Raw genomic sequence first — 11,001 nt, 5'->3', positions numbered from 1 at the left:
ATACTTTAAATAGAATATTTATATAAACCATATGATGATTTTATAAAACTTACATGAATTCCCGGTGAGGTGTCAGCCCTTTTGTTCTTAATTCCGATCCGTTAAGTAAATATATTTATTTCAAATATTTATTTTGCTTTAGATATACTTTTATTTCTTAAGGTGGTGGATTAACCCAAATTTTGTCACGGAGGGGAATACAATACCATACCCACTGAAAATATAAGTTTATTTTGTATTCACACAATAATGCTCTGAAAATGTTTCGTCCCAAGGAGTCATTTTATTATTTTCTACCTATCTCACCTTTTTAAACCCCTTTTCCCTTGGACTTTTGGAAATGGTCTTTTGTATTAATTTCATTGTCTTAAATATTACCAAAGATTGTAATAAAAAAATTTAATAACCATAACATCAATAACAATAACAGTATCGAAACCAATTGCATAAAAAAAACATTTTCTTGCCACTTCAATGAATGAGGAAATCAGGATCTGTCACTCGGGGTTGTTTTTTCTCCTTCCTTGCTGGTTGAGCACATGTGGAGCCATCTGTATGTAACAAAATTCACAAATATCTACAGGGGACAGAACATAAATCCGTGGTGGTTAGATTAAGAAAAAGTGTATGGGGTAGAATTGTAATGGATACAAGAATGAAATGAAATCATGTGTGTTTTTTCACGCACTTGCACACATACATATATAATCCAAATCAAAATATCTACTCCTAAAAATCAATAGAAATCTGCAAAAAGAAAACCCCTTTGGAAAGAATAATTTCTTCCTCAAAGGCATTTCCTTGGAAAATAATTAGGTATAACCACTTTACACATTAAAAACCCCACCCATTAACAAATGTAACCTGGAATCAAATTTGGAAAATTTAATTTTGAAAAATTAGTGTTTAAACCACCTAAAACGCCTCCTGGAAATCCCATAAAAAAATTAGAAACTCACCAAAATTGCACGACCGGCGGGCCAAATGAGGCCCCGGGAAGCCAGAAATGAAATTAAAGGAAGCTTTTGGAACTACAGGGGAGTGGGGGAGGGGGGGGGGAGTGATGGAGGGAAGGGGGAGGGAGAGAGAGAGAGGAAGAGATTTTTTTCTCTTCATTTTTCTATGTTGACTTTCGTCTAACACAAAACACCAAGCACCATACAGAAGAAAATTTTAAAGCAAAAGGAAAAAAAAAATATATTTTTTTATTTATGGAAACTAGCAATTTGAAAACTGAACCACAAGCATTATGCTCCAGAATTCTTAAGTTTATCTTCCAAATAAAAAATCTAAAAGTATATACCTGAATAAAACTGATTTCTCTGTATTTTAAGAGTAGACTATTTTAAAAAAATGTTACCTGTATCTCTATTTTTTACTTGGTTTCTAACTTCAAACAAAAAGTTTCTGTCAAGCAAGAGCGAGTAATAAATAGGTAAAACTCATTGATCATGCATACAAATTGCATTACTTTAAATGAATTGAAATACGCTTTGACTTTGGGCATGACGATTTTTCATATTTTCCGCTTGGGAGTTTTCATTTATTCTATTTATTTATTTACTTATTATGATTTTTTTTTTTTTGTTAATGTTGTCCCGTTATATACACCAGTGTCACGGTGCACTCCGGTGGCAATTAGGGGGTTCCCCCCGGGCGATAATGGAAACTATACCCATCCTGTGACTAATAGGAATTGGTAGCGGTTGACGGTTAGTCCTTTTTACTATGATTTGGTTATTTTTTTTTTGCGACTGGTAGCAAAGTATTTTGGAGAAAAAAAGAAGAATGTAATGATCCTGAGATGGCTTTTCGATATCAAAGTGTGAGTAGTGCTTTATTATAGTGATACCCAATATAAAACATTTGGATAAGATGACTAATAACCAAGTAGGAGGAATACATTTCCATACTCATATTCTAGTCGGCAGACTGGAAGCCTGGCTCGAAAGACGACTCAAGATTGCTAGGTATTATATAAAGTTATTATATATATATATATATATATATATAATATATATATATTATATATATATATATATATAGTATATTATCTATACTATATTTATATTTTTTTTGTTTTGGGGGGTTTTTTTTTTTTTTTTTTTTTTTTTTTTAGCCCTTTTACTGTAATTGGATCATTAATTATGCTTGAACAGCACGCGTGTTTACAGGGCTTAGTTTCCTTAAGTATTTTAGAGACTAAGGTGACTGATAGTGATTTATAACATAGGGTCTCTTCGGCAACGCCATACCACCCGTTAATGTGGATGAAAAAGTTAACATTCAGGCGAGGCTGGTTAGAAGGTTTTGGACTGCCAGATCTGTACGGCAACGGCAATGACGTCATTGTTATGGCTATACTTATGCTATACTTAGGGTCTCTTCGGCAACGCCAACTTAATAGACATTAACGTTAAAACGAAACGAGTGTTCTTGAGGGCAGTTCGGGGGCGCGCTGTTAGATTTCTCTGTTTTTTTTTTTGCCCAGAGCATGACTCATTGTTATGGGCTCGCAGCCCAGTATCTGTAGTGGGCGCCTGTGGGCAGAGTATAGATATTCAAACTCCAAAAAGTCCGATTAGGGATTAATATTTTAATTAATGCCTATTATGGAACCGTCTTATGTGTAAGTTAAAGAATATAAAGATTATGTGTTAGAATTCATATACTATTGTCCAAATTATTATATTAATAAATACAATATTGCGGTAGAAAGGAACAGGAGCATCTAGATAACTCTATTTGACTTCTATATTCACACATAGCCTTGCGCTCGCTTTTTAGGCATTAAACGCAAATTTATGGTTATGATGAGTGGGTGCTCACAGGCGCATATGTGATGTGAAGGGGCGATGTTTATTGTGTGTGGTAGCCGAAGTATATTGTTAAGTGGGCTTTGGCATGCCTTCTCGCTTGCAGCTTGCCACCTCCTGGCTAACCCTAGATGCGAAAAAAGGGAGGCATCTTTGCATAAGTCTCCCGCTGACGCAGGTGGGCGTACAGCCTCTTCCGATCATTCAAGACTTCTGGCAGTGGGCCAGGCGCAATCCTCGTGGGCTTCCACCTGTCACTGGGCAACTTGGGTACTCGCTTGCGGTCTTCGTCAGGCTAATAGCCTGATGGAGGGATCTCGGGAGGGGCAGTACAGTAGGACCCAGAGGATTACGGAGTTATGGCCGGCAAACCGGTACGTGTGGACAATCCCTCTGGGCTATTCGTACGCAACAATCCTGCGAGTCTAGGCCCACCGCTGGGGTGGATTGGGTGTGCGGCTACGGGGGGGTAGGTGGGGCTCTTGTTATGCCTAATCTACCTCCGCGCCCAGAATGACCGCTCTGGCAAACGTCAGATTAAATGGAGAATGCTGGGGGAGGGTGTTGTCCCTCCCACGCAGCAGCAAGTTAAGCGGGCGGGTCTGTGGGTCAGCCGCTGGGAGGGCAAATGGTCGAGGTGGCTGATTGATTGGAACCCGAGTAGTTACTCGTCGCGCCGCGCCTGTGCCCGCGGCAAGGCGCCTGAACTCCACTCATGAAGCTTGTGGGGGGAAAGCCCTCGTGAAACGCTCCACAGCGTTGAGATCGGCTGTCCCACAGCCTGCCGCGCGCGTGCCTTTATTTGAGGGGTCTGTGTTGGGTTCGGGGTCGGCAGAGGTGGCGTGCACGCAGCCTCGAGTGACTCACCTGAGGCTTAATCTCAGCGTGCATTTCCGGGTAGGTCGGCTTTGGAATTCATCCGGTCCGCTTGCGGCAGTATGAGGGGCGGTTAACCGAGTCTGCTATTGTGGGAATGATAACGACTGGGAGTTGAGGTGGGCTTGGGGGCCGCTCTCAGAGGTGAGAAGGACCTGGTAGCGGCGCCGATCTAGTTGTGGGATGGTTATGCACCTTCTACTGGTGCGTGCGGCCGCAGCGGATGGTCACTTGCCAGCTTCCTTTATGGTGTACCCGAACGTAGCCATAGCCATCTCCAGTCGACTCCAGCCGCCGGTAGTCGAGGTGACACGCGGGTGATGATGGTATCATGCGGGCGATTAGAGAACTGAGGTCATGCTTTTGGCTTCTTGTTCTCTTATTGGGCTGTATACGCTGGGCCATACCGGAATGTATAGTAAAATGCAGATGTGAAACAGAGGGCGTTCTACTCGCAACTCGTTCTCTGTGGCGAGACGATTGCGCCCGGCGAGACAGTTCGCATTGTTCTGGCGACTTCATGCGTTCCGGCTGTGGACTCTGAGCTGGCTAGCGAGATGTCTGTCCGGTCCACCCATGGCTCGGGAGCATGATCCCAGTCAGCGTAGAATAGTCCCTGTCCTTCTCCGGGACTTTGCTAAGGGAGGTTCCTGGCATGAAAATGAGGATCTCTGGCTCGCTGGTTAGCCAGCGCTACGTAACCCGCATCGCTGGACCATTTGGTACAGCGATACGGGTTATATGTGGGCTCAAGAGAGATCGAGCCACCAATTCATTGTCATGAGGCACACATGGGGGAGGATTCTGTCCAGAACATGCAGGGTTTATCCGGACTGCCGAGTTCTGTGGCTACCGACGCATAGAGCTGCTTGTGGGCTACCTGGCCGAGGTCCAGGCTGTGGCAAAAACTAAGTAAAAACTTACCCCGTCCCTCCATGTGGCCACCCTAGGAAGGGGTGTTTCGACTTGGTCAGACTAAGGGAGAAGGAGTGTCCCCTGCGTGGGTTCGCCACAGGCAGTCTCTGACGGCGATTCATGCAGAAACCAGGCAACCTGCGGAGGCCAGTTGCTTCTGTGGGAGTCCTTCAGCGCGTACACTGAAGCCAGCTCAGGAGTCGCATTGGGCAGTACGCCGCGAACTAAATAAAGAATTAGAATAAAAAGAAAAAAATAACAAAAGGAAACGGACAAGGCATTAATAGCCGATTCGTCCTCTGGAGATCATTACATGGCCACTGCGGAGTGCAGCGTGTCGGCAAGCTTCAGTACTGAATGGGTAATCAAGTCTTGCGTCATTCCATGGTTGCCGTAGGGGCTTCAGGGGGGGTGGAGGGACATCCGGTAGCGAACTGCTGTAGGCAGTGACAAGGTAATAAGTCCATCGGAATCTTGCGGAGGTAGGTGTCGTAAGGGCCATTTCTTGGTACAATGACGGCTTGCTCCTGCCTTACGCAAGCCTATAAGAAAACAAAACTGAACCGGGCTAAGGCCTCCTTCTCACAGATGACTGCAGGTCCGATGCATGGCGGATGGACGGATCATGCTCAGATCATGTTGGGGTTCTTGAACGTTATGGGCTGAGTATTTTGAGCAGTTGTACGCCAGTCTAGGACCTGGGTGGCGGCTCGCATACAGTTAGCTTGGATGGCAGCGATGTCGCAGTGGCCTGTGGCCGGAGTCCCTACCCATCAGTACGAGGAACCTCCTACGCCTAACTAGAGGTTAAGGCTGGCGATTTCCAAGCGCTGAAGAGTGGGAAAGGCTGGGGGCGAGGCTTGATATGTGATATTCCTGCTGAATCTGGCTAAAGGCTGGGGGTAAGACCTATGGCTGGCGCCGGGCTCTGCATACATGTCCTGACTGCTCATTTTTGGCAGTCCTGGTATGCGCATAACCCGGCTGACCACTGGCTAGGGGCATGGTCATCGCTTCCCTCTCTGGAAGGGGAAAGGGGATGCGATGGGACTGTAGCAGAGGTCAATCTACGCGTGGGCATTACGTACTGTTGGCATCAGTCATCAGAGGGCAAGAGTTCTCGCCCACAATTCTCTGGAAACGATGTCTGCAAACCACCTCTTAGGCACTCGCAGAGACTGGAGAAGTCTGGATTTACTCTCTCTGGCAAGTCCACAAGTAGTACGCGTATGACGTAGCGCTTGCGAGTAATTGTGTAATCAGACAGGGCAGTCATGAGTTTTGGTCCGATGGTGTTGCTCGCAGCCTACATCGACGCTATCGAAGTGAAGGCTGTTTTTGACCTCGGTGGTGCAGTCGGGAATCGCTATGGGAATCTGGTGTCTTGCAGTTGGAATTCCTGACCCAGATTATTGAGCGCTGATAGCAGGCCTGCTTATACTGGTACTAAAGGGTCTTGTAAAGTGTGGTGGGGTTGATTGTCGAACTTCCTCCCTGTAGATTCAGGGGTGAGGTCAAAGGCTGTGTCCTTGCTAGCCCACATTTTTCATCTAACACTTGTATGACTGGATAATGGGCAGAGCTCTAGCCAAAGTCTCGTGGGCGGAGCTAGACACTAGGTCGATATATTAAGGTCTTCGAACGCTTGACTTTGGCCGACGATGTTCCATCCTAATCTGATTCCTTTGGTGGTAGTTATATTGTGGCTCTGTATGCATTTAGGCAATGAGTTCGAAGCCCCGCTAGGGCGCTTAGAGGTCTCCTGGAACAAGACGTCTAAAGATTCAGGATTTCTCTTGGGGGTGGCCTAGTTAGGGAGAACAGGACGGCGTTCAGAAGTTTTTCGATATCCATGCTTGGGCGCGCGTAGGACTTTCGAAGTCAGGTCAGAAAGTTTTTTAGCATAATCCTTGGTTAGGGGCGTGATCGCGATTATTATCTCGGGGTTGTCAGGACGCAGGAAGTGAATGTAGTAAACGGATTGTCTGGCAACGAGTGCCAGAACTCGATCAAGCAAGAGCGTCTTGGAGATGTCGGTAGCTCTATGCGTAGAAGGTACGCAAGGCTGGTCCGTTGCTTCAAGGCGCTTTATACTGGCCAGTTTTGTTCTATGAAGGGCTGAAACCTGGGACCTATCCATGCCTTGGGAGTCTCGCCTTGATGCCTTTTGTAACTAAGTCCCTTCGGCGCAGGATCATGGGGTAACAGATTGGCGGACCACCTACTGTGCTGCAACCAGTCGGTTAGCACGCGTGAGACTGGTCTATTGACCTGTTAGCTTGCTATACTCGCTGCGGGATCGCCAACATCAGCTATATGGCTCACGCTAGCTCGCTCCCTTATGGACGATCCCTGGCGGCATTATCAGGTTGTCTCTCTGCGAGACAACGCTCATCGGGTGGAGGTATGATCCTGTGGGACTACCCAATGGAGAGGATCATGGCTTGGGGCAGCTCTGACGATGACCTGTCGGGCGAGGAATTAGAGTATATGGGGCCGTGTGCTCTGCCTGGAGACTTGCCTCGAGGGATGTCTCTCGTGGCTGGAAGCGAGGGTGGATGCGGCCTGATAGGCGCCCCGCGTCGTGTCGTTAGGCGCCCTTGAATGATGTATGATGATGAATGGCGGCATTAAAAGGTTTTTTTATTTTTTGACTGGAAAAAAATCAGATACTTAGATTAGTGAAGCATCTATTTATTCTACATAAAATTCCTTATAGACCGGACATGGCTGTCCAATGTTCTTTCGCTATGGCTTGAAAAAACTGCGTTCTCTAGATCTCTTTCTCTTTGGTAAAGGGGCTAATATTGACCAGGACCTAAAACAGTTACATGTAATGGAAGCGTTAGTGAACAGCGGATCCATGCTCTATCACGATCAGCACAGTTATAGAGTAATTACATATGCATGTTGATTAGAAGAATGGTTCTTGGATGAATCTAATATAAAAAATAACGTAGAACTTTGAATACGATGGGGGCATACTTTAGCATTGAGATCCCGTCTTAGCACTTAACGCTGACGAATAATACAGATATATGAGATAAGTAAAGCGGATATATATTAGAATTATATATATATATATATATATAATATATAATATATATATAGTAGTATACTATATTATATATATTTATTTTTGTTGCGGCAGCTGCGCGGTGCATAGTGTGTGTGTGTGTGTGTGTCTATAGAGCAACACACAACTGCTTTCATTATGATTCATGTAATGTTCAAGGGCAAGAGTAATAAATTTAAGATTCAAGAACCAGGCGAATATATGATTTTTTTGAAGTACATAAAAAATCTTCAAATTTTTTATAAAATCTTATATATTCTGTCAGTCCTTGTTAAATGAGAACATAACTATCTATTTAGGTTTTACATGTATTTAAATGTATTGCAAGGGTTAGTAAACTTATGATATGTTTCCTTGGATTTGAGGCTACTAGGCTTGTCAAGACTTTAAGCTAAGTCCGCGCAAACAAGCGACGCTGTAGTCCTCGCACGGGGCACCGGCGATTTTAAATATTGATTTTAATTTTCCATGTAGCAAGGAAAAAGCGTCATGGGCCTGTATTGATTTTTTGCATGTGTTACGCATGTTACACTATATTTTACAAGTAAGGAAAAAACACGTCTTCTATTAATTTCTATAAGCAATTATGCTAATTTCATAATGATTTCATCAGATAATTTATGACATGGCCCGGCGCTTCAAGGGCAAAGGTCGTTTCGCATTTTTCACTAATTCGCTTACATTTGAAATATTTTTATGAATGTGGAATTGAGTGATTGAGCGCAAATGATCAATGTTAGTATGATGGCATACCGTGCCAAATGTTCACATTCTATAATTTGATGTCAGGTTTTATTTTATTATCTTGAAATATGGATGCTGTCCATGATGTGTTATTAGTGTAATATAGATTAAATTCATATATACGCTATTTTTGAGGTGAGACAAACTGGTTCAGAAAAAATACGCTCAAGACGACTGTTGTGTAAACAGTCTCAAATTTTGTTTCGAGAAAGAGTCTGAGAATTTATGTGAGTTTTTCAGCTGTATGAATTTCTAGTTTTCCATATTTTTTTTTGAGGGGCTTTTTTTTTCTTTTTTTAGAATCTTTATGCTTTGCGACGCGTATCAAGGGTTATTTCTTCATGGAATAAGGCGGTTGTTCAGCGAGATGATAAAAATAGTATCATTTAATGTATGTAAATTAATTTTTATATAATGTTGATTTAGATGGAAATTAATGCTATAGTGCAAAGATACTAAATAAAGCGGCGCAGCAAATAACTAAATTAAGAGTTAATAATAATGTGACTAATTCATCACATAAATATGAAATATTACGGTAAGTACATATTTTTTTAAATGGCGACAAAAATCTGGGAGGGAGGGGGGGTGCGAAAAAAAATATGCGCTAGAGGAGGCGTGTTAGTACAAAAAAAAGTTAAGATCGGTTGATTAAGACGCAAGGGGGAAAGTATCGGCCTATTTTCTGATTCTGTGGCAGGACATTTCGTACTTGTTCTATAAGACTGGTTGCAGAGACAGTTGTCTGCGTGCAGTATGAATGAATACAGCTTAGCTTAGGTTGAAATGTTAAGGTATTTTACGTTAGGCGATCAGTTTGACAAAAATTCCTATCTATATAGATTTTCCTCTTGCATAATTGTACTGTATAGGGCGTTTACTTTATGAAAAGGAAAAACCTTGCATTTCAAGTGTTACCATGAAGGACTAAGGAGTGTACAAGCACGATAGTGCTATTGTTAACAGTAATGACAAGCGGTATAAGTTACTGTGCGCCTGATTTGTTTTGTGATATATTGTTATGCATACAAAAGAGGCTTCGCACTATGTGCTCAGCACCAAGGAGTCGATGCTAGTCCTTCTTAAACGCGTGCCTATTTGGCCTCTTCCTTGCATTTGCGGGAAATGTGTATTTTGCTTTGTTATAACTATTAATTTGGATGATGTTATTATTCTATTGGATGATGATTATTAAACATGTCCGAAATATACATCAGCTCCACATCTACTTCTATGGATAGGGATTAGATGTGAGCGGATAGTATCGATGGATAGATAGCAATATTGGCTATAATATTAGTCAAATTTATGGTTTTTATTGAGATCTGGTTTTATGGCATAGAGATAGAGAAATGCGGGCAAGGTTAGTCGCATCTCATCACTCACCAATGTTTTATGAAGGTTGGAATTGAATATTATCTGTGTGTTAAAAGCGTGGTTGTATATACAAAACTGGGTTTCTCGTTACCATGCTCATGATCATGGGAGGTGTCTGTGCCATATCAGAACAAACCATTTTTTCTGCAGCAGTATGTTAGGTATTGGATGGATGAATGAATATGGCAATGACATATACGTCCAGATCGATCTAGGAAATTATAATAGATTGGATAGGATACAGATTATAGATATAGTGGACGGGCGATAGATAGTTACAAAACAAAGATAGACAGATAAAGATATGGGTCGCATTGATGAGATACAGCAACGAAACAGCACTAATGTACTGCTTTTCGGCAGTCATAATATTCTTGATCTATCTGTTTATGACAATTTTAATTAGGGGAACTTACGATGGGCGGAAGATTAGGTAGAATCGTCGCTCTGTTCGGCTTAGAGGCCTGAGAAAAAAAAGTTTGAAATTAAGGAGATGATAAAGTAACTTTCGTCGGTGACTGTATATCTAGGGAAAATTAAGATTGGCTAGTATGTTAGTGGGTTGGTGTGCGAGGATTATATACTATATATGTTTATATGCACACCCTGCGTGTGTTTTATGCGTGTAAGGTTGGCTATGGCGTGTTTGAATATATGCATACATGAAGTGTTTCTTAATATAGGGGGCATCTTATGTCATTTTAATCTCCATATAGTTCATCAACTACTAGCGTGAATCTGTAATGGTTTCAAATGATGTATGATGATGATTATTTATGTATTATCATTATTATTATGTTTTGATCATAACATATCATTTGTGGCTCATTAGCATAAATGTATAAGGCGTATTACAGTAGTTACCCATATTTGAAGTTATGGTTCATATGTGCCTGCTGGTTTTGCATAAAGGGATGACTGTGTTGTTATGATATTCCTTAAGTGGCTATCAATTTCTGTGTGTAAGTGTATACCTGTTCATTCCTTTGTTCTCATCTATTTTAAATCTATCTGTTTTTTTTTTTTTTTTTTCGCCACACACACACACGCACGCACACACAGACACATACACACGCACACAACCACACACACACACACACGCCACACACACACACACACACCACACGCGCCACACACACCAGCACCACACACATAATATATATATATATTATATATATATATAATATATATATATAT

Source organism: Penaeus monodon, chromosome 5, assembly GCF_015228065.2.
Source record: "Penaeus monodon isolate SGIC_2016 chromosome 5, NSTDA_Pmon_1, whole genome shotgun sequence".
NCBI classification, from domain to species: Eukaryota; Metazoa; Arthropoda; class Malacostraca; order Decapoda; family Penaeidae; genus Penaeus; species Penaeus monodon.
The sequence above is the reverse complement of the archived record's forward strand: the minus strand, read 5'-3'. Positions refer to the sequence as shown.